General features: G+C 37.5%; 1 long non-coding RNA gene across 1 annotated transcript in view; it reads left to right on the top strand.

Moving 5' to 3' along the window:
• The first annotated feature begins 669 nt into the window (after positions 1 to 669).
• LOC309834805 overlaps positions 670 to 24,366 on the top strand; it is a 31,783-nt gene continuing 8,086 nt past the window's right edge. Inside the window, exons 1-2 of the long non-coding RNA XR_014297888.1 lie at positions 670 to 798; positions 19,496 to 19,547. This is a non-coding gene — a long non-coding RNA (uncharacterized lncRNA). The remainder of the gene's footprint in view (positions 799 to 19,495; positions 19,548 to 24,366) is intronic.

The following is a 24,366-nucleotide window of genomic DNA, read 5'->3' as shown; positions in this document are numbered from 1 at the left end:
TCAAAAAATTATGGAATGAACTCCATATACAGCTGCCTAAACCTTTACCCTTTCACCAAACAGTCTTCAAAACCATGACCTCCTTACATTATGCCTTTAGTGAAAATTTCGTCCACATAGAACCACAGGTGACGTCTAAGCAATTATAAGCAAAAGTGCTTGTCTTTTCGATTTTCCCATTTTCAAGTTCTTTTCTCGTGTCAAAGCTGATTTTCTGTTTCTCTGTTCCTCCCACATCCCACTTTAGGAAGCTTTGTATTAAAGGCTGCTTTCCAAGCCATGGAAGAGGAAGCAGGACAGTTTCCATCCCTTTAGACACCTGGAAGAATCCTCTTGCACTTCACGCATCTTCAGAAAGGAGTCTTAAAAGTCCAAAAGAATAGTTTAAAAGCTTTGCCAATTGCTAGTGACCATGACTCTTTCCATCTAATTTATCTCAATCTGCAAGGCCTGCATTAGTCTCTATTTCTATAGCAAAGTAACAGACTGTCTTTAAGGCTTTCATTTCTTATTTTTATTTTATTTTCTCTCTCACAACACTTTTTTCATTTTCCCTAAACCTTTTCTCTGTACAGTTCTCCAACTTTACATTCATCTTGACAAGAAACAGGGAAGTAACTTGGAGGAAAGAGGGACAAGGAGAAAAAGGAAAAAGAGAAGAAGTGGTTACCTGCTTTCACCAAGAGAAGTAACAGCACATTCCCACCTGTGTTTGCCTGGGGGTGAAGACACTTATGAATCAATGACCGAAAGTGAGAGAAGTATTGCTAATAGGAATGAGAAGAACACAAAGAACAGGTAAACTCTAGATTCCTCTCGGTTATATTGAACTATATATAGTGTATATATTGTGTATCTATTGCTATACTGGGCCCACGGAATGGTTTGAGGTCAAATACGGTTTTTAACACAATCTTACACAATTCAGAAAAAAACACTTGGGCATTCTACTCCAACAAATTCTTTATATATACAATTCAATCTAGAAGAGGTGGGGTTTTTTTCATTGAAATATAGTTGGTTTATAGGATTGTGTTAGTTTCAGGTATAGAGCATAGTGATTCAGTATTTTTGCAGATTATGTTCCATTAGAGGTTATTGCAAGATAATGGGTATAATTCTCTGTACTATAAGTAAATCCTCGTTGCTTATCTATTTTAGATATAGTAGTTTATATACTTTAATCCCATAGTCCTAATTTATCCCTCCCCCCACCTCCCATTTGGTAACCACAAATTTATTTTCTATGTCTGTGAGTCTGTTTCTGTTTTACATATACATTCATTTGTATTGTGTTTTTAGATTCAGGTGGATTATTTTTACATCGTTTAGTTACTCACTGAGAAAACTGCCTAACAGTCTTATGACTGTATGTATCACAAAAGGTCATCAGACCCTGGAATTTACAAACCTGACTGTGCACGAGAGCCACCCGTGGAATTTTTTTAAATTTTGACTTCCAGATCCTTCCCTCTTTATTTTTAGCGAGTTCCATGTGTGATTCTGATGTACATCCAGCTTGAGAATCACTAGTTTGGTCTGTCTCTCTCCAAACTGTTCATCTTCAGTCTTGAAAAATTAAAATTCCCAAAGTGTGAATGCCTATAGTATGAGTCATCTTCTTACTCATCATATTAGTATTTCAGTTTAAGAACACAAAGGCTCTCCTTGATGACTGCAAGCTGTCTAGATCATTTTATGGGTGTAAAGTACTTTACTAGAGCAGCTGTTTATCATTCTTTTTAACATCTTCATTGGAGTATAATTGCTTTACATTGTTGTGTTAGTTTCTGATGTATAACAAAGTGAATCAGCCATATGTACACTTATAATGCCATATCTCCCCTCTCTTGAGTCTCCCTCCCACCCTCCCTATCCCAGCTGTCTAGGTAGTCTCAAAGCACTGAGCTGATCTCCCTGTGCCATGCAGCTGCTTCCCACTAGCTGTCTCTTTTACATTTGGTAGTGTATATATGTCAATGCCACTCTCTCACTTCATTCCAGCTTACCCTTCCCCCTCCCCGTGTCCTTAAGTCCATTCTCTACATCTGCGTCTTTATTCCTGTCCAGCCCCTAGGTTCTTCACAAACTTTTTTTTTTATTCCATATACATATGTTAGCATACGGTGTTTGTTTTTCTCTCTCTGACTTACTTCACTCTGCATGACAGACTCTAGATCCATCCACCTCACTACAAATAACTCAATTTCATTTCTTTTTATGGCTGAGTAATATTCCATTGTATATATGTGCCACATCTTCTTTATCCATTCATCTGTCAGTGGACACTTAGGTTGCTTCCATGTCCTGGCTGTTGTAAACAGTGCTGCAGTGAACATTGTGGTACATGACTCTTTTTGAAATTAGAACATTCCCTAACACCATATACAAAAATAAACTCAGAATGGGTTAAAGACCTAAATGTAAGGCCAGACACTATAAAACTCTTAGAGGAAAACATAGGCAGAACACTCTATGACTTAAATCTCAGCAAGATCCTTTTGGACCCACCTCCTAGAGAAATGGAAATAAAAACAAAAATAAACAAATGGGACCTAATGAAACTGAAAAGCTTTTGTGCAGCAATGGAAACCATAAACAAGATGAAAAGACAACCCTCAGAATGGGAGAAAATATTTGCAAATGAAGCAACTGACAAAGGATTAATCTCCAAAATATACAAGCAGCTCATGCAGCTCAATATAAAAAAAAAAACAACCCAATCCAAAAATGGGCAGGAGACCTAAGTAGACATTTCTCCAAAGAAGATATACAAATGGCCAACAAACACATGAAAGGATGCTCAACATCACTAATCATTAGGGAAATGCAAATCAAAACTACAATGAGGTATCACCTCACACAGGTCAGAATGGCCATCATCAAAAAATCTACAAACAATAAATGCTGGGCAGGGTGTGGAGAAAAGGGAACCCTCCTGCACTGTTGGTGGGAATGTAAATTGATACAGCCCCTATGGAGAGCAGTATGAAAGTTCCTTAAAAAAAAACTACAAATAGAACTACCATATGACCCAGCAATCCCACTACTGGGCATATACCCTGAGAGCAGTTGTTTATAAGCTGCAGGGCCCCATTTTGTATGATAGTAAAACTTTGAATCAGATACAGCAAGTGTTTTAACTACTTCTTAAACGTAAATTGCTGGGTAAATTTCACTTTTAAAGAATTGTATTCATTCTTTCAGATCAGCTGGATACCACCTAATGAAGTTTAGCATCCCTGGTCACGGGTCAAAATGTAACATTTCCCCCCAAAACATGTTGAAATCAATATTTTGAGAATAGTGAGCTATTAAATATCTGGTCTCTAGCAGGAAGAGAGGAAATGGAGAGGGAAAACATAAGGAGAGGAAAAACATAACGGGAAATGCACAGGCAGGAGAACAACCCACTTAGATCTCAGGCAGAACTTGTCAATCCCTTGAATCCTCTTTCTTCTTCCCACAGCTGCACTAAAATCGTTACCCAATCGCACTGCATTCTCTCCCACTCCGATGCCTCGGAACAGATTGTTCTGTACTCCTTGATGAAGTCCTGGTCTCTTAGGACCAGCTGAAATGTTACTGTTTCTGTGGAGGTTTCTTCCGTTCTCCAGGTCTGTCCTCTGCCCCCTCAAAGTCTCTATTTAGCTTCCATGACAGTGTAACTATCTGGTTTGATGTCAGTGTCCCCTGTTCGGCTATCAATTACCTGGGAGCATTTCTGAATTCCCAGTTCCGAGCACAGTGCCAGACACCCAAAACGTGCTCAGTAAATGCTCACTGAATAAATATGAAATCATTTGCTTAATTAAATTTCCATTCTACTGGACCTCATCTGACCTAATTGTCTCTTAAAGTGGCAACTAGAAAGGGCTAGGTGTCCCCTAGGGTTCCACGACACAACGGTAAATCCACTGGCCTTTTGAAACAATAGACAGAAGTCCCTGTCTGGCAGCTGCATTCAGCAACTTGCCGACAGAAGTCTGTGACTGGGTTGCCGTGGTTTGGACCCAGGAAGAGATAGACAGAGGAAAAACCTGGGGTGAAAAAGACAGGAGTGTGTAACCAAGTGAGACAAATGAGCAGTTTGAAAACCCAGGAATATCAGCTGTATTCTGGCAGTAGGTATTGAGAACTGTCCCAGACCAAGAGGAGGACAGAGATCAAAGACCAGGGACATAGCTATGGATCCCAAGAGAGACTGTATAGGTTACAGGGACTAGGGAATGATGATCCCGGTTTACTAGAACTAAAAGACTATCAATAGCCAGGACCCTAGAGTTACAAGCGATAAAAATCAGAAAATGAATGTAACTGCAAAAGAAGATATGTCCCTGCACTGGGACCTCAAAGCCCTCTCTGGTTGTCCTTACAATGTATCCTATTGTCTTATTGCCCTACCAGACTGTGAGCCCCTCAAGAAAAGCCATTTCAACCTATTCCTCCTTCTGTTCCCAACACCCACTAGGAACCCAGCATATTGTCTGACACTTAATTTACACCTAACATATTTTGCTGTTGAACTGACCTCTAAGAATGGAGAAGTGTCTAACTCACACCCTCCAAGTCCTACAGCTAAAGACAAGATTTTAACCCAATGTGTTTTACTATATGAATTTCAGGCTACTTCAGCAGTTCCTTGATTCTGTCATTATGAGACATTTTCCCCCTAAATTACATGTGATAACTAGAACTTCATACGTTATAGAAATAAACAGATATGAGCAGAAGAGGAAAAATACACAGAAAGAATGTACTTTTTCTTAGTAATGATACACTCAAACATTTCTAGTGCCTGAGAAAGTAAAAGCTTCTTTAATTCCACTGCAGTTTTGAAATGAAACCTGCCACTGTACTGACTGTTCGTTGCTCCAGACAAGCTTGGGTGTGTGGCTAATGTTTGGTGCAGCAACTCTGATACAGTGTAAGATTTCTGAGTGACAGGATGATATCAGCTTTTTGCAGAAGTTAGCTGCAATTTTATTGGAAAAAAAGTTGTCTGAGGAGATTGAGCAGTAACTGAATATGCATATATATGCCCCAGCAGTCAAAGAGCTGTAAAGTAACCACTTTTTCAAATTGACTTGTGCAATAGAGAGAAAAACTCCTACGTTTCCTCAGGCCTTATACATCATCAAATGGGCACTATAAAACAATGCTTTCCTTTCTTGCTTTTTATCACTATGAGTACAGACATAAAGTTAGTTTAATAGTAAATGGACATTCTATCCTATGCTTTCTTCACAAGGAGAATGTCAAATTTTTACAGTTATTGAAATACAGCACATCCTGAACTCTCCACAGACTGGCCTGTAACTTGCAACGCTGTGCCTTCTAGAATTGCAGTTCCCCTGCTATTCCCAAGTAAACTCAAGTTCAGAAACCCCATTAAAGGCTCTGGCCTAGAGTTTTCTCTTGTCCTGTCTTTGCCACCTGACCAAAAACTGGAGCTTCCTCTGTGGCCCTGCATGGCATGCAGTGACTCTCTCTGGGATCTCCACGATCCAGCCTCATCCACCAGAACACAGGCATCAGTCCCCTCCACCAGTAAGCTTACACAAGCCACTGAACCAACCTTACCCACTGGAGGGAGACAACAAAAACAATGGGAACTCCAAACCTGCAGCCTGTGAAAAGGAGACCCCAAACACAGTAAGTTAAGCAAGATGAGAAGACAGAGAAATACACAGCAGATGAAGAAGCAAGGTAAAAACCCACCAGACCAAACACATGAAGAGGAAATAGGCAGTCTACGTGAAATAGGATTCAGAGTAATAATAGTAAAGATGATCCAAAATCTTGGAAATAGAATGGAAAAAATACAAGAAACGTTTAACAAGGACCTAGAAGAACTAAAGAGCAAACAAACAATGATGAACAACACAATAAATGAAATTAAAAATTCTCTAGAAGGTATCAATAGCAGAATAACTGAGGCAGAAGAACGGATAAGTGACCTGGAAGATAAAAGACTGAAAATAACTACTGCAGAGCAGAATAAAGAAAAAAGAAGGAAAAGAATTGAGGACAGTCTCAGAGACCTCTGGGACAACATTAAACACACCAACATTCAAATTTTAGGGGTCCCTGAAGAAGAAGAAAAAAAGGGACTGAGAAAATATTTGAAGATATTATAGTTGAAAACTTCCCTAATAAGGGAAAGGAAATAAGTCCAGGAAGCACAGAGAGTCCCATACAGCATAAATCCAAGGAGAAACATTCCAAAACACATCAATCAAATTATCAAAAGTTAAATCCAAAGAAAAAATATTAAAAGCAGCAAGGGAAAAGCAACAAATAACATACAAGGGAATCCCCATAAGGTTAACAGCTGATCTTTCAGCAGAAACTCTGGAAGCCAAAAGGGAGTGTGGCAGGACATATTTAAAGTGATGAAAGGGAAAATCCTACAACCAATATTACTCAATCCAGCAAGGGTCTCATTCAGATTCGACGGAGAAATCAAAACCTTTATGGACAAGCAAAAGCTAAGAGAATTCAGCACCACGAAAACAGCTTGACGACAAATGCTGAAGGAACTTCTCTAGGCAGGAAACACAAAAGAAGGAAAAGACCTACAATGACAAACCCAAAACAATTAAGAAAATGGGAATAGGAACATACATATCGATAATTACCTTAAATATAAATGGATTAAATGCTCCCACCAAAAGACATAGACTGGCTGAATGGATATGAAAACAAGACCCATATATATGCTGGCTACAGGACACCCACTTCAGACCTAGGGACACATACAGTCTGAAAGTGAGGGGATGGAAAAAGATATTCCATGCAAATGGAAATCAAAAGAAAGCTGCAGTAGCAATTCTCATATCAGACAAAATAGACTTTAAAATAAAGACTATTACAAGAGACAAAGAAGGACAATGCATGATGATCAAGGGATCAATCCAAGAAGATGATATAACAATTGTAAATATTTATGCACCCAACATAGGAGCACCTCGATACATAAGGTAAATCCTAACAGCCATAAAAGGGGAAATCGACAGTAACACAATCATAGTAGGGGACTTTTACACCCCACTTTCACCAATGGACAGATCATCCAAAATGAAAATAAATAAGGAAACACAAGCTTTAAATGATACAGTAAACAAGATGGACTTAATTGATATTTATAGGACATTCCATCCAAAAACAACAGAATACACATTCTTCTCGAGTGCACCTGGAATATTCTCCAGGATAGATCATATTGTGGGTCACAAATCAAGCCTTGGTAAAATTAAGAAAATTGAAATCGTATCAAGTATCTTTTCTGACCACAACACTATGAGACGAGATATCAATTTCAGGAAAAAAACTGTAAAAAATACAAACACGTGGAGGGTAAACAATACACTACAAGATAACCAAGAGAGATCACTGAAGAAATCAGAGGAAATCAAAAAATACCTAGAAACAAATGACGATGAAAACAGGACGACCCAAAACCCATGAGATACAGCAAAAGCAGCTCTAAGAGGGAAGTTTATAGCAATACAATCCTACCTCAAGAAACAAGAAAAATCTCAAATAAACAACCTAAGCTTACACCTAAAGCAATTAGAGAAAGAAGAACAAAAAAATTCCCAATGTTAGCAGAAGGAAAGAAATCCTATAAATCAGATCAGAAATAAATGAAAAAGAAATGAAGGAAACAATAGTGAAGATCAGTAAAACTGAAAGCTGGTTCTTTGAGAAGATAAACAAAATTGATAAACCATTAGCTAGACTCATCAAGAAAAAAAGGGAGAAGACTCAAATCAACAGAATTAGAAATGAAAAATGAGAACTAACAACTGACACTGCAGAAATACAAAGGATCATGAGAGATTACTACAGGCAAGTATATACCAATAAAATGTACAACCTGCAAGAAATGGACAAATTCTTAGAAAAGCACAACCTTCTGAGACAGAACCAGGAAGAAATAGAAAATATAAACAGACCAATCACAAGCACTGAACTTCAGACTGTGATTAAAAATCTTCCAACAAACAAAAGCCCAGGACCAGATGGCTTCACAGGTGAATTCTATCAAACATTTAGAGAATAGCTAACACCTATTCTTATGAAATTCTTTCAAAATGTAGCAGAGGGAGGAACACTCCCAAACTCATTCTTTGAGGCCACCATCACCCTGATACCAAAACCAGGAGAAGATGTCACAAAAAAAGAAAACTATGGGCCAATATCACTGATGAATATAGATGCAAAAATTGTCAACAAAATACTGGCAAACAGAATCTAACAGCACACTAAAAGGATCACACACCATGATCAAGTGGGATTTATCCCAGGGGTGCAAGGATTCTTCAATATATGCAAATCAATCAATGTGATAAACCATATTAACAAACTGAAGGATAAAAACCATATATGATCATCTCAATAGATGCAGAAAAAGCATTTGACCAAATTCAACACCCATTTATGATAAAAACCCTCCAGAAGTAGGCATAGAGGGAACTTACCTCAACATAATAAAGGCCATATATGAAAAACCCACAGCCAACTTCGTTCTCAATGGTGAAAAACTGAAACCATTTCCACTAAGATCAGGAACAAGACAAGGTTGCTCACTCTCACCACTATTTTTCAACATAGTTTTGGAAGTTTTAGCCATGGCAGTCAGAGAACAAAAAGAAATAAAAGGAATACAAATCAGGAAAAAAGAAGTAAAACTGCCACTGTTTGCAGGTGACATGATACTATACATAGAGAATCCTAAAGATGCTACCAGAGAACTACTAGAGCTAAACAATGAATTTGGTAAAGTAGCAGGATACAAAATTAATGCACAGAAATCTCTTGCATTCCTATACATTAATGATGAAAAATCTGAAAGAGAAATTAAGGAAACACTCCCATTTACCATTGTATCAAAAAGAATAAAATACCTAGGAATAAACCTACCTAAGGAGACAAAAGACCTGTATGCAGAAAACTATAAGACACTGATGAAAGAAATTAAAGATGATACAAACAGATGGAGAGATATGCCATGTTCTTGGATTGGAAGAATCAACATTGTGAAAATGACTATACTACCCAAAGCAATCTGCAGATTCAATGCAATCCCTATCAAGCTACCAATGGCATTTTTCACAGAACTAGAACAAAGAATTTCACAATATGTATGGAAACACAAAAGACTCCAAATAGCCAAAGCAATCTTGAGAAAGATAAACGGAGCTGGAGGAATCAGGCTCCCTTACTTCAGACTATATCACGAAGCTACAGTAATCAAGGACAGTATGGTACTGGTACAAAAACAGAAATATAGATCAATGGAAGAAGATAGAAAGCCCAGAGATAAACCCATGCTCATATGGTCACCTTATTTTTGATAAAGGAGGCAAGAATATACAATGGAGAAAAGACAGCCTCTTCCATAAGTGGTGCTGGGAAAACTGGACAGCTACATGTAAAAGAATGAAATTAGAACACTCTCTAGGGCTTCCCTGGTGGCGCAGTGGTTAAGAATCCGCCTGCTAATGCAGGGACACGGGTTCGAGCCCTGGTTCGGGAAGATCCCACATGCCGTGGGGCAACTGAGCCTGTGTGCCACAATTACTGATCCCATGTGCCACAACTACTGACGCCTGTGAACCTAGAGTCCATGCTCCATAAGAAGAGAAGCCACCACAATGAGAAACCCACACACCACAACAAAGAATAACCTCCACTCGCTGCAACTAGAGAAAATCCCTGCGCAGCAACAAAGACCCAATCCAGCCAAAACTAAAATAAATAAATTAACATTCCCTAATACCATACACAAAAATAAAATCAAAATTGATTAAAGACCTAAATGTAAAGCCAGACACTATAAAAAAACTCTTAGAGGAAAACATAGGCAGAACACTATGACTTAAATCACAGCAAGATCCTTTTTGACCCACCTCCTAGAGAAATGGAAATAAAAACAAAAATAAACAAATGGTACCTAATGAAACTGCAAAGAGTTTGCACAGCAAAGGAAACCATAATCAAGACGAAAAGACAACCCTAAGAATGGGAGAAAACATTTGCAAATGAAGCAACTGACAAAGGATTAATCTCCAAAATATATAAGCAGCTCATGCAGCTCAATATTGAAAAAACAAACAACCCAATCCAAAAATGGTCAGAAGATCTAAATAGACATTTCTCCAAAGAAGATATACAGATTGCCAACAAACACATGAAAGGATGCTCAACATCACTAATCATTAGAGAAATGCAAATCAAGACTACAATGAGATATCACCTCACACAGGTCAGAATGGCCATCATCAAAAAATCTACAAACAGTAAATACTGGAGAGGATATGGAGAAAAGGAAACCCTCTTGCACTGTTGGTGGGAATGTAAACTGATACAACCACAATGGGGAACAGTATGGAGGTTCCTTAAAAAACCAAAAATACAATTACCATATGACCCAGCAATCCCACTACTGGACATATACCCTGAGAAAACCATAATTCAAAAAGACACATGCACCCCAATGTTTACTGCAGCAACATTTACAATAGCCAGGACATGGAACAACCTAAGTGTCCATCGACAGATGAATGGATAAAGAAGATGTGGCACATATATACAATGGAATACTACTTAGCCATAAAAAGAAATGAAATTGAGTTATTTGTAGTGAGGTGGATGGACCTAGAGTCTGTCATACAGAGTGAAGTAAGTCAGAAGAGAAAAACACATACCGTATGCTAATACATATATATGGAATCTAAAAAAAAAAATGGTTCTGAAGAACTTAGGAGCAGGACAGGCATAAAGACACAGACATAGAGAATGGACTTGAGGACACTGGGATGGGGAAGGGTAAGCTGGGACAAAGTGAGAGAGTGGCATGGACATATATACGACCCAAATGTAAAACAGATAGCTAGTGGGAAGCAGCCACATAGCACAGGGAGATCGGCTCAGTGCTTTGTGACCACATAGAGCGGTGGGATAGGGAGGGTGGGAGGGAGACACAAGAGGGAGGTGATATGTGGTTATATGTATACATATAGCTGATTCACTTTGTTATACAGCAGAAACTAGCACAACACTGTAAAGCAATTATACTTCAATAGAGATGTTAAAGTTTAAATCCAAAAAACAAAAATTCTTAGTTATCTCCTCATTCATTCCACATGTATCTAATGCATCGATTGCCTATTTTATGGCATAAGTAGGATTTGGATATGGAAAGATGAATTAGTCACAGTTCTGGCCTTCAAGGTGCTCAAAGTCTACTATGAAAAAAACAAACAGTTACTATATAATAGCCTAAGTGCTATGATAAAGATTTTACAAGGTAATGTATTATTGGGGAGGAAAAAACCTCTAACTAACCATCTGGGAGGATGGGTATTTGGGAGGGTTGGATATGTTTACAAGGAGATGTCATGGGAAATTTACTGCAATACATGGGAATTTTGGAGATACTATTACTTTGGTGTCTGCTAAGCTCAGTAGTTTTCTATCCAAATAGTAAAATAGTGAGAGAGTTAGTTGAATGCAAAATCTTCCTAATTCTGGGTGAAATGCAGATCTAGAATTTGGTCATTTAGCATGAACCCACAGTCTGAAAAAAGCAAGCCAAATAAACGAATTATTAGTTCGATTCACACAAAAGCAAGGTCCCTTAACCCAATTTTCATGGAAATTGCTTCTCCCGCCATTAACCTTAATTCTAGGTTCACTCCCCTCTGAGGACCTAGTCAAAAAGGCAATACAAGCTTACTAACAAGGGTGTACACACTGATGTAGTTAAAGCTGATTAGCGTTAGGATATAATGGTAGTAGAAAACCTGGATATACACCTTGGGATATCAGGCATAGCAATGGTTGAGAATAATGCTCTTTAGAAAATTATAAAAATGGTGCACCTGAAGGATGAATGATATGGTTTGTTTTCCATTAGAGCCCAAAAATACATGGCTGATTAATTTTTTAATTGAAATATAGTTTTCAAGATTGTGTTCATTTCAGGTGTACAGCATAGTGATTCAGTATTTGTGCAGACTGTATTCCTTTATAGATTATTATAAGATAATGGGTATACTTCCCTGTGCTATACAGTAAATCCTTGTTCCTTATCTATTTTATATATAGTAGTTTGTATCTGTTAATCCCATACTCTTTAATTTGCCCCTCCTTTGGTAACTGCAAGTTTGTTTTCTGTATCTGTGAGTCTGTTTCTGTTTTGTATATAGCTTCATTTGTATTATTTTTGAATCCATATATAGTATTTGGCTTTCTCTGTTTGACTTATTTCACTAAGCATAATATTCTCTAGGTCCAGCCATGTTGCTGCCAATGACAGTATTACATTACTTTTTATGGCTAAGTAATATTCAATTGTATATATGTGCCACATCTTCCTAATCTAATCATCTATTGATGGACACTTGGGTTGCTTCTTTGTCTTGGCTATTGTAAATAGTGCTGCTATGAACATCGGGGTGCATGTATCTTTTTCAATTAGTGTTTTCATTTTTTCCAGATATATACCCAGGAGTGGAATTGCTGGATCATATGGTAGTTCTATTTTTAAATTTCTAAGGAAATGTTATACTGTTTTCCATAGTGGCTGCACCAATTTGCATTCCCACCAACAGAGTACAAGTGTATCCTTTTCTCCACATCCTCTCCAACATGTGTTATTTGTAGACTTTTTGATGGTGTGAGGTATTACCTCATTGTGGTTTTGATTTGCATTTCTCTAATAATTAGTGATGGTGAACATCTTTTCATGTGCCTGTTGGTCATCTGTGTATTTTCTTTCAAGAGATGTCTATTTAGGTCTTCTGCCCATTTTTTGATTGGGTTGTTTGTTTTATTGATATTGAGTTGTATGAGTTGTTAGTGTATTTTGGAAATTAACCCCTTGTCGGTCACATTGTTTGCAAATATTTTCTCCCATTCTGTAGTTTGTCTTTTCATTCTGTTGATGGTTTCCTTTGAAGTGCAAAAGCATTTAAGTTTGGTCAGGTCCCATTTGTTTATTTTTGCTTTTATTTCCTTTGCCTTGGGAGACCGATCCAAGAAAATATTGCTATGATTTATGTTGGAGAGTGTTTAACCTGTGTTCTCTTCTTTGACCCAGATCATGACTATTGAACTCCAGGCATAATGGAGATAGGGAGAGAGTACACTGGTCCCATTCACGGAACTTAAAGACATTTTGTAGTTACCAGGGATAACTGTATAGGAATGAAGATAGAGGGGCTTTCTCCTTACTTACCCTTCCTTTTTCTTTCTGACCATAATATGGTTCTTTGTTTCACCATCTACTGAAAAGAATTCTAAAGATCACTACCTAGCATGCTTACTAAAATGATTCAAATCTATGAAGTAGAGCCTAAAACAAATTTACTTTCTGAAGGAGTGATTCCAAGCCCTAGATGTTCCCAATTATGCAAACAGTTATCACAAGAGATATTCAAATAAATTTATAAGAATAAATATATTGCTTTAAAACATTAACATGTATAATATCGTATTTTTAGGAAGTATATATTTAAGACATATAAAAGATAATGTGAAATGAGAAAGTGTTAAGATGTTACAATGGCGAAATCTTTAGATTCTAAAGAGATTCCAATTCCATGTTCTAGAATAAAGATTCTAGTTTTGCCCAGGATGGTTACTGCGGCTATTTTGAGGTGAACTGGGAGGCTCTGAGCCATGTCAAAGTGGAGGAGTGGGGGTCAGTGGGCAACTTTATTATATTGATACAAGCAACACACATTCATTGTAGAAAAAGTAGAGAATACTAGGAAGCAAAAGGATTTTAAAAAAAAACCTATAACCCCACAACTTATTAGATAACCATATTAGTAAGCTTTTAAAGTATACTTTCTAGAATTTTTTCATATGCTTTAGTTGCAAAAAAAAAAAAAAGGAATTATATCCACATATAATACTTTTGTAACCTGTTTCCACTGACTTCACAATACAGTTCAAGCTGAGTGGTATAGCACTGTTGAAATTTATACCATGATTTATTTAACCAGTACTATAAGTACCCTATTGTTGGTTAGTTTGATTGCTTCTGATTTCTATCATAAATAATTTTACAATGAAAATCTTTGTAAATGAATCTTTACACACATCCTAAATTCCATTAGGATACGTTTTTAGAAATGGAATTGAGGAGCCAAGGGATGGGCACATTTTTATATTTTCTCAAGGTATTTCCAAATTTTCCTACAGAAAGTTGGTATCCGCAAAGTAGGAGACTGCTCATACCTGTAGGCTGGTTATTTGTATTCATGGAGGCTATTCTCTTGTACTAACTTGTGTCACTCATAGTGCCACAATATTCCAATAATGACTGAAGGGATCTTGGACACTCCAAAGCTCACCACAGCAGTCGAGAGTAAGGTTCATTTCCTGGGAAACCTCTTTCTTTTTCCCGAGTAGTTATACATGGCTATCACGTGATCTTTTTCAGACTGCCCCAATCAGTTAACAACAGTTTAACACAAATGAGAGTATTTCACTTATGGATGGTCATTACAATAGGCTACAATTTATGCCAAATCATGTGTGAGATTTCTCAATGAGAAAAATGTATACTGAGAACAGATCTTGAATGATTTAGCATTTGAACACCAGCACTCACACACTGTACCATGTAGATTATGCAAAATTTTGGTTCAGGAGAGAGATGCTTGAAAACACTTTTGTTTCTCTTTGAGGCCAGTACTTGAACATGTTTTAAACACTTATTTCATTAAAATCAATTAATTGGTTAATTTCCCTAGCCCCAGAATGAAATGTTGAGAGGAAAGGTCAGTTTCAATTTGTGGGGAAAATGATGGCAAAGCCACTTTTAACAACTAATTATAGGAATTGTCTTCTAGAACACCTGGGCTGCAGTCTCGAACTAGATTCCTTCTGCTGCTTTTTATTCTTTTCTTTTGATTTTTTTTTTAACAAGAAAGAAGAAATTACAAAAGGCAATTCTGTCTAAGAAAAGGAAAGGATTAAAAAAGAGAAGGCTTCATTTTGAAGCATCCACAGGACACCATGGAAAGCTCCCAAGCACTAGAAAAGAAAATCTCATTCCACAGACATAAATAAGAACAAATCCTTCTGGACAGAGCGTAAGACAGGAGGTGGGGGTGATAAAATTACAGTACATTTTTAAAGCATGGGCTTTGCAAGCTGCACGTCCTCAAGAAAAAAATAACTTTAAGGAATTGAGGTGAATTCAGCATGTGGAGATTGTGTCACTTCCTACTATTGTTCTATGGTCCTTTAATTATGGTAGGATCTGGTGTCTGGCCCTAGAATGCATAGGTTCTACTGTCTGATGAGACATTTTTTCCTCATATGCATTCTGACCCATCAGCTACGGATGCAGGTACCATGACCCAGGATTGAGCTGGAAGGAGGAGACTGTACAACCATTGGTAACACAGCCGATTTAACAGGATTGTCAGTCCTCTGATTTTCCAGCGACAGTTCTTGAATCATTCTATAAGCAACTTGATGAACCACAAACATATTTCAAGCATTTTCTCTTTGCCAAAAAGGTTCTCTATTTTCAAACTTTCACAGACCTCAATTTCAACTTAAAGTCCTATTTTTAATTATATTCCACCAAATTAAATTTTAATTTATGTCTTCCAGAAAAAAAGCATCTAAGAGCTATCAAATAGATAACACAATTCAGTGTCTTTACAAAAACGCTTTTAAAATCCAGCGTAAAAATCAACACCCCAAAATAAGTCCTTTTCATTTCTAAATTGTTCATAAGAGGAAATCGTACAAATAAATCACAAATGCAAGTACATTTTTTCCTTCAATGCATCAACCATTTTTTACCTGCAAAATTGCCTTTACTTCCTTGGGAGCAAAGTCAGGTGATACAACAAAAAGAATAAACTACTTTTGATTTGCTAGTTATTTTGCTGACTCTAAAGATATCAGATATCATTTCAAAGAGAAAATGGTTTGTTGCAGAGATAATAGTAGTCACCATCCTTTATATGTGTGTTATGTTAAAATGCGTAACTTAAACCTGCTTATTAGCTACTTACGCTGGTAACAGTTCTTTGAAGCATTATGTTTCCCATTTTACATGAGTAAACAAGCTCAGAGATGCTAAATTATTTGCTAATATGTGACAGAGTCATATATGAATTAAGATATGGCTCTGAAATGTGTTACAGCTAATGTGTCACAAAGGCTGTCACCAAACTTCTTGTCATGTCTCCGTTTTTCCATGGTCACCTCAGCCTTCCTCTAAAAATGGTGATGCAGTTTAGATAACATCCCAGTCCTTCCTTCTCACTTATCTGTCTAGTTATAAATTGATTTCTTCAACCGATAATTAATGATTACTGTATTTGGTACTGTAGAAACAAGATGACTAATTTTATGGTCATGACCTCCAAGATCTCAGTTTGGTGAGCAAAATATACAGATTAAAAAAAATTAGTTAAAAGAGCCTAGGATAAGTGTATGTGATGGTAGAAGGTACTATGAGAACCCAGAAGAGAGGAAGAATAAATTTAAAAGACAGGAAGACCTTAACCAAGGAGACACTGATTTTGCTGAGTTTTAGACCATAAATAAGAGTCTCTTGGTATTTTCAACCTCCACTCCTTGCCTTTTACTTAATTCAGTATGTAATTGGACAAATTCAGAATATCCTTCACAAGTGGTGTCTTCTTTATGTAAGCTTTAAATCATAGTTTCAGTGGGTTTCCTTCGGTCATTCAAATGAATGGAAGACAGCTTGTTCTAGAGAAAATATTAGAGTTCTTTAGGCAGTATCTGTTGATAGTAAAAGAAAAGGGCATTTCTTTCTTTCAGAGAAGGCTGAGGGCCCTCGGTTTGAGCTGAAGTTTGGGGGGTTTATTGCTGATGTATGTTTTGTTTTAAATTTATTTATTTTTGGTTGCATTGGGTCTTCATTGCTGTGCACTGGCTTTCTCTAGTTGTGGTGAGCAGGGGCTACTCTTCGTTGCGGTGTGTGGGCTTCTCATTGCAGTGGCTTCTCTTGTTGCAGAGCACAGAGTTCTAGGTGCGTGGGCTTCAGTAGTTGTAGCACGTGGGCTCAGTAGTTGTGCATGGGCTTACTTGCTCCACGGCATGTGGGAATCTTCCCAGACGAGGGGTCGAACCCGTGTCCCCTGCATTGGCAGGCGGATTCTTAACCACTGCGCCACCAGGGAAGTCCCTGTTTTGTTTCGTTTGTCTAGGGTTCATTATTAGTAAAGTCTGGTGTCCTTAATGTCAGAGTAGTTGTCTATAGAGTTAAGACTAAGGAATGTGTCAAATTGAGAGAGGGTAAGAAATGTGGAGTTTCTTTAACAAAGTTGCATTTTTTTTTGTTGTTTCTTTTACTCTAGTTGAAACTATTTGCATAATGTTTCCTGTTAGAAAAGGGGAAAGGTGTTTTGTTTGTTTTTGTAATGCATCTGCTAACCAGGAACTCCAAAAGATGTAGAGACCCTGTCTTTTTCAAGTCTTTACTGCTTTGCAGTGGGCTTTGCAGTGTGGGTGCTTGCTAAATGTAGGGTGACCAAACAGGATATCCCAACCCAAGCTCCCTCCTTTCGGATTTTATTTCCACTCAGACAAATTTGCCTCCCCTGGCACCTACTGGCAGGAGGAAACATCATCTGGCTGAGCTCATCCTAAACACACAAACCTCAACTCAGATGAAGATTATTAACCAAGAAACTGGTGTCACCCTACATCATCCCCTCCCCTGGATGTGTTGTAGATCAGGAGAAGAAAATATTGATGGCAAAAGTGAGTTTTGGGTTTGGAGAATTAACCTAGCCGTTACTTCTCTCTGCATAATATTTACAGCACTATACCGAGCATCCTCACCCTGATTTTTCCTCCAGTAAGTGCTTCAGCTTCTATGAGCCTCAGTTTCCTGCTATATCAAAATAATATAAGGGGGCTTCCCTGGTGGCGCAGTGGTTGGGAGTCCGCCTGCCAATGCAGGGAATGCGGGTTCGCGCCCCGGTCCGGGAAGATCCCACATGCCGCGGAGCCGCTGGGCCCGTGAGCCATGGCCGCTGAGCCTGTGCGTCCAGAGCCTGTGCTCCGCAACGGGAGAGGCCCGCGTACCGCAAAAAAAAAAAAAAATAATAATAATAATAATATAAGGATATCTTCACTGGCCAATTCACAGTGAGGTTCGGAGACAAATGTGATAAAGTTATGTGACCACTGAATTATATATCCCTATGCATTTTCCCCTCTTCACCTCCCCTCTCAAAAGAAATTCTTGGAAATAGCTGTTAAATTCGTTTGCTTCATTTTCCAGAGGAGACAACAGCCCCAGAGAGATGATGCTCCGTGGCATTTTAGTGAACTTGAAGAGATAAAGGATAGGTCTTGCCTGATGGTTAGAACTGAGAAGTAGCTTAAAGACCCACAACAGAACAGCTGCAACCCCTCACATTTTGTATCTTTCTTTGTGGCTCATATAACATTCTGAGCCATGGTGTGTGTGTGTGTAGCCCTTATAGAAGTGTGTCTTCTGCACAGTGCAGAATTGTGCACTTTATAAATATTAAATGGATGAACTGGTGAATGCAATAAGCTGAGATTAGTTAGCACAATACATTTACTGTGTAGATGGGTCAAGCTCAGTAATTTGTTCAGCATGACAGAGTAAATCAGAACTGGGGTCAGAGGTCCCTCTGAGGTTCTGATTCTAGGCCCTTTTCCCCCATTGTTTCCCCCATTGTTCCTCTCTTCCAGTGGGAACTCCACACTGCCAATGTCTTGAAGTAGATTGGTCTCCTCTGGTCCTCTGAAGTTCTGGAGACTGTGGTTCTTTCTTTCCCCAGAACCTATATGAATCAGTGATGGCTGTGTTGGCATGGGGTGGGGCGGGGGATGTGCTTCAAGAGTAGAAACTGATGGGATTCAAACTAGTATAAGATGAGATGGGCAGAAACCAAGCACAGGGGTCAGCCAAACCAGCAACTGGCTGAAGGCAATGGGATTGGTTTGTACAGGACCAAGCACAGCAAATATGATGACCTATGTTGGACATGACAAGCTTTGGTCTGGATAAATCCAGCCCTGGGAAGGTAACACATTTGGATATCATTGCTTGTAAGAGTAGGGATCAGTTGAAACAGTGCAGGTGGCTTCCCACAACATATGTTTACCATAAGAAAGATAATTCAGGGAGCATCTTTTCTTAGGCATAGCCATATCATCTGTGTAAGAAACAACTTTACTATATGTATAATGCTGGTAACAGCTCAGGGCCTCTTGGCTAGCTTTATTTCTGAAAGATATATACAATGAAAACCAAATTCGATACATTTTATTGGTGGTTAGGTAAATGTACTATTAATAATTTAGGGGTCAGTTTGGTTATTGCTTATATATCTCTGAGCACAAATTATATTTAATATTATTTAGGGCAATAAATAGCATTGTGCTAAATACTTATGCTTTATTTAATCATCACAACAATCATATGTGGTTGACATTGCAGATGAGGAACCTGAGGTTCGGATACATCAAGGGATTTGCCTGAGGATGTACAGGTAGGAAATGATAGAGACAAGCATAGACTATCTGCTGAGCACTTGCCCTTAACCAATATCCTGTCAAATCCAACCTTAAGTTTCTGTTACCTGTGCACTTGACTTATCCCTCCCACTAGACAGCAAGATCTTAGAAACCAGGTCTTACTGTGTTCCCTCAGAAAGCATCTGTCACAATGCTTTACAGAAATATGTCCTAAAATGGCAGGATGGTCAGACACAGAGATTTTGCAAGTTGATGCATGGATGGATGGATGGATGGATGGATAGATGGATATAGGAAAGGTTCAGTTATTTGGGGAAGGGGAAATGGGAGAAGGAAGAGAATCAGTGGACTAGCAAAGGAAGAAGACAAGACATTTCAAATTTAATACTTGAGTTCTAACTTATATCAGCCAACTCTAGTAATAAAGTATGTCCTTGCAGAGAAATGGCTAACATCTCTCCTGATTTACACATAAAAGGATTTATTGCTGTTCTTGCCTCTGTAAAGCAATGTAAGATCAACAGGATTAGTGGCATTATACTGTGCTCTCTGCAGAGTTTAATGCCATTTCAAGCTGTTAAAAATTTATAGAAACAAATAAGAGAGTCCAAAATCAGCTGAAGTGCTAATCCCCTCGAAGTAAAGGATTGTTCCTAGGTTACCATTTCCCTTGCAAATGTAAACTCAGGTGATTGCAGTTTGCAGATAACGTTACCTTCCTCTTGAGCCAAGGCTGGGCATTCGTGGAAGAGTGACTGAAGGCAGTATAGTGTATCCGTCTGCCTCATTTCTTTATTAAGTCCATACGCATAGCGAGCAAGGAGTACAAAGTGTGAAAGGAAATTGGACACCAGAGAAATTATCATCTCTGGTGGGATGATAGGTACAAAATCATCCCACCAGAGTGGACAGGCGAAGTCCCTTGAAGGAGGCGCAATGACTTCTAGGCCATTCATATTTATTCATTCACCCATTCATTTGTACATTCATAAGTTTAGAAGATAAAATATATCTCTCAGAAGATTCATAAACAATGGAAGGCTAGAAAACCAAGTGTTTCTAAAATAAGTATGCATGGTGTTCCATGTAGGGAGCAGGAAATCTGTCCCAAAGACTGACCGGACTGGTCCCAGTGGCAGTTACACCTTAGAATGGACAGAGATGCATCAGGTCACTCCAACATGGGATTCGTTTGATTCTCTCTACTTATCGTACATCATAGAATGTAAGACTTAAGGAATCAGTTCAAAGATGTATTTTATTTTATATACCACTAAAGAAAAAAAGCTACAATTACACTAAGCTATACTTTTTGAGTTTTATTTTAACCGAATATAGTTGATTTACAATATTGTGTTAGTTTCAGTTATATAGCAAAGTGATTCAGTTATTTTTTTAGATTATTTTCCATTATAGGTTATTATAAGATATTGAATATAGTCCCCTGTACTATACAGTAAATCCTTATTGCTTATCTGTTTCATGTGTAATAGTCTGTATCTATTAATCCCATACTCCTAATTTCTCCCTCCTCCACACCCTTTCCCCTTTGGTTACCATAAATTTGTTTTCTATGTCTGTGAGTCTGTTTCTGTTTTGTATATAGGTTCGTTTATATTATTTTTTAGATTCCACATGTAAGTGATATATGATGTTTGTCTTTCTCTGACATTTCACCAAGCATAGAATTTTCTAGGTCCATCCATGTTGCTGCCAGTGGCAGTATTACATTCTTTTTCATGGCTGAGTAATATTCAATTGTATAAATATATACCACATCTTCTTAAACCAATTGTCTGTTGATGAGCAGTTGGGTTGTTTCCATGTCTTAGCAATTATGAATACTGCTGCTATGAATATTGGGGTGCATGTATCTTTTCAAATTAGAGTTTTCATCTTTTCAAAATATATGCCCAGAAGTAGGATTGCTAGATCATTTTCCATAGTGGCTGCACCAATTTACATTCCCACCAGCAGTGTGGGAGGGTTCCCTTTTCTCCACACTCTCTCCAGGGTTTATTATTTGTCGATGTTTTGATGATGGCCATGCTGACTGGTGGGAGGTGATACCTCATTGTGGTTTTGATTTGCATTTCTCTAATAATTATTGATGTTGAGCATCTTTTCATGTGCCTGTTGGCCATCTGTATGTCTTCTTTCAAGAGATGTCTATTTAGGTCTTCTGCCCATTTTTTTATTAAAGTAGAGTTGATTTACAATGTTGTGCCAATCTCTGATGTACAGCAATGTGACTCAGTTTTACAGACTTTTTTTTATATTATTTTTCATTACTGTTTATCCCAGGAGACTGTATATAGTTCCCTGTGCTATACAGTAGGACCTTGTTTATTCATTCTAAATATAATAGTTTGCCTCTACCAACCCCAAACTCCCAGTCCATCCCTCTTTGTCCCCCACCCCTGTTCTGCCCATTTTTTTAATTGGGTTGGGTTTTTGTTTTTTTTTTGATATTGAGTTGTATGAGCTATTAGTATATTTTGGAAATTAATCCCTTGTTGGTCTCTTACTTTGCAAATATTTTATCCCATTTCATAGGTTGTTTTTTGTTTTATTGATGGGTTCCTTTGATGCAAAAGCTTTTAAGTTTGATTAGTTGCCATTTGTTTATTTTTGCTTTTAATTCTTTTGCCATGGGAGACTGATCTAAGAAAATATTGCTATGATTTATGTCAGAGGTGGTTCTGCCTGTGTTCTCTTCTAGGAGTTTTATGGTGCCGTGTCTTATATTTAGGTCTTTAAACCATTTTGAGTTTATTTTTGCATATGGTTTGAGGGAGTGTTCTAATTTTATTGATTTACATGCAGCTGTCCAGCTTCCCCAACACCATTTGCTGAAGAGACTGTCTTTTCTCCATTGTATATTCTTGTCTCCTTTGTCATAGGTTAATTAACCATAGGTGTATGGCTTTATTCCTGGGCTCTTAATTCTGTTTCATTGATTTATATGTCTGTTTTTGTGCTAATACCACACTGTTTTGATTACTGTAGCTTTGTAGTATTGTCTGCAGTATGTGAGGGTTACGCCTCCAGCTTTATTTTTTCCCTCAGGATTGCTCTGGCAATTCTGGGTCTTTTGTGATTCCACATAAATTTTAGGATTATTTGTCCTAATTCTGTGAAAAATGTCATGGGTATTTTGATAAGGGATCACAGTAAATTTGTAGATTGCTTTGAGTAGTATGGTCATTTTAAAAATTCAAGAGCATGGGATTTATTTTCATTTCTTAGGATCATAGTCAATTTCCTTTATCAAGATTTTAGAGTTTTCAGTGTATAGGTCTTTAACCTCCTTGGTTAAGATTGTTCCTAGGTATTTTATTATTTTTGACAGTTTTAAATGGGATTTTTTTAACTTTCTGATATTTGTTAGTATAAAGAAATGCAACAGATATCTGTATATTAATCTTGTATCCTGCTACCTTGCTGAATTTATTTATTCTAATAGCTTTTGTGTGGAGTCTCTAGGGTTCTCTATAGAGTATCATGTCATCTGCAAACAGTGATAGCTTTAATTCTTTTCCAATTTGGATACCTTTTCTTTCTTTTTCTTGTCTGATTGCTGTGACTAGGACTTCCAATACTATGTTGAATAGAAGTGGTGAGAGTGGGCATCCTTGTCTTGTTCTAGATTTTAGTGGGAAGGCTTTCAGCTTTTCACCATTGAATATTATATTGGCTGTGGGTTTGGCATAAATAGCTTTTATTATGTTGAGATATAGTCCCTCTATACCCATATTGTTGAGAGTTTTTATCATGAATGGATGTTGAATTTTATTGTTTTTTTTCTGTGTCTACTGAGAATGATCATATGTTTTTTGCCTTTTGTTAATGTGGTGTATCACATTGATAGATCTGGGTATGTAGAACCATCCTTGCAACAGTGGAATTAATCCAATTTGATCATGGTATATGATCCTTCTCATGTATTGTTGGATTCAGTTTGCTAATATTTTGTTGAGGTTTTTTGCATCTGTATTCATCAAAGATATTGGCCTATAATTTTTTTTTTGTAGTTGGATTCAGTTTGCTAATATTTTGTTGAGGTTTTTTGCATCTGTATTCATCAAAGATATTGGCCTATAATTTTTTTTTTTGTAGTATCTTCTGGTTTTGGTATCAGGGTGATGGTGGCTTCATAGAATGAACTTGGGAGTGTTCTCTCCTCTTCAGTCTTTTGGAATAGTTTGAGAAGGATTGGTATAAGTTCTTTGTATATTTGGTAGAATTCCCCAGTGAAGCCATCCAGTCCTGGACTTTTGTTTGCAGGGAGTTTTTTTTTTTTTTATTACAGATTCTATTTCACATCTAGTGACTGGTCTGTTCCAATTATCTATTTCTTCTTGACTCAATTTTGGCAGGTTGTATGTTTCTAGAAACTTGTCCATTTCTTCTAAGCTGTCCAAGTTGTTGACATATAGCTGTTTATAGTATTTTATGATTTTTTTGTACCTGCAGTATAGGTCATTATTCTTCTTCTTTTATTTCTTATTTTCTTTATTTGGTTCCTCTCTCTTTTCTTCTTGGTGAGTCTGGCTAGAGGTTTATTGATTTTCTTTATCTTTTCAAAAAACTAGTTCTTGGTTTTATCTTTTCTATTGTTTTTTGACCTATAGTTTATTTCCTCTCTGATCTTTATTATTTCCTTCATTCTGCTGACTTGGGGTTTTGTTTGTTCTTTTTCTAGTTCTTTCAGGTGGTAGGTTAGGTTATTTTTCTTCATTCTTGAGGAAGGCCTGTATTGCTATGAAATTCCCTTTTAGAAGTGGTTTTGCTGCATTCCATAGATTTTGTAAAGTTGTGTTTTCATTGTCA

Source organism: Grampus griseus (assembly GCF_964374135.1).
Source record: "Grampus griseus genome assembly, chromosome: 16".
Taxonomy (NCBI): Eukaryota; Metazoa; Chordata; class Mammalia; order Artiodactyla; family Delphinidae; genus Grampus; species Grampus griseus.
Note: the sequence above shows the minus strand (reverse complement) of the source record. Positions and strands in the feature narration are given on the sequence as shown.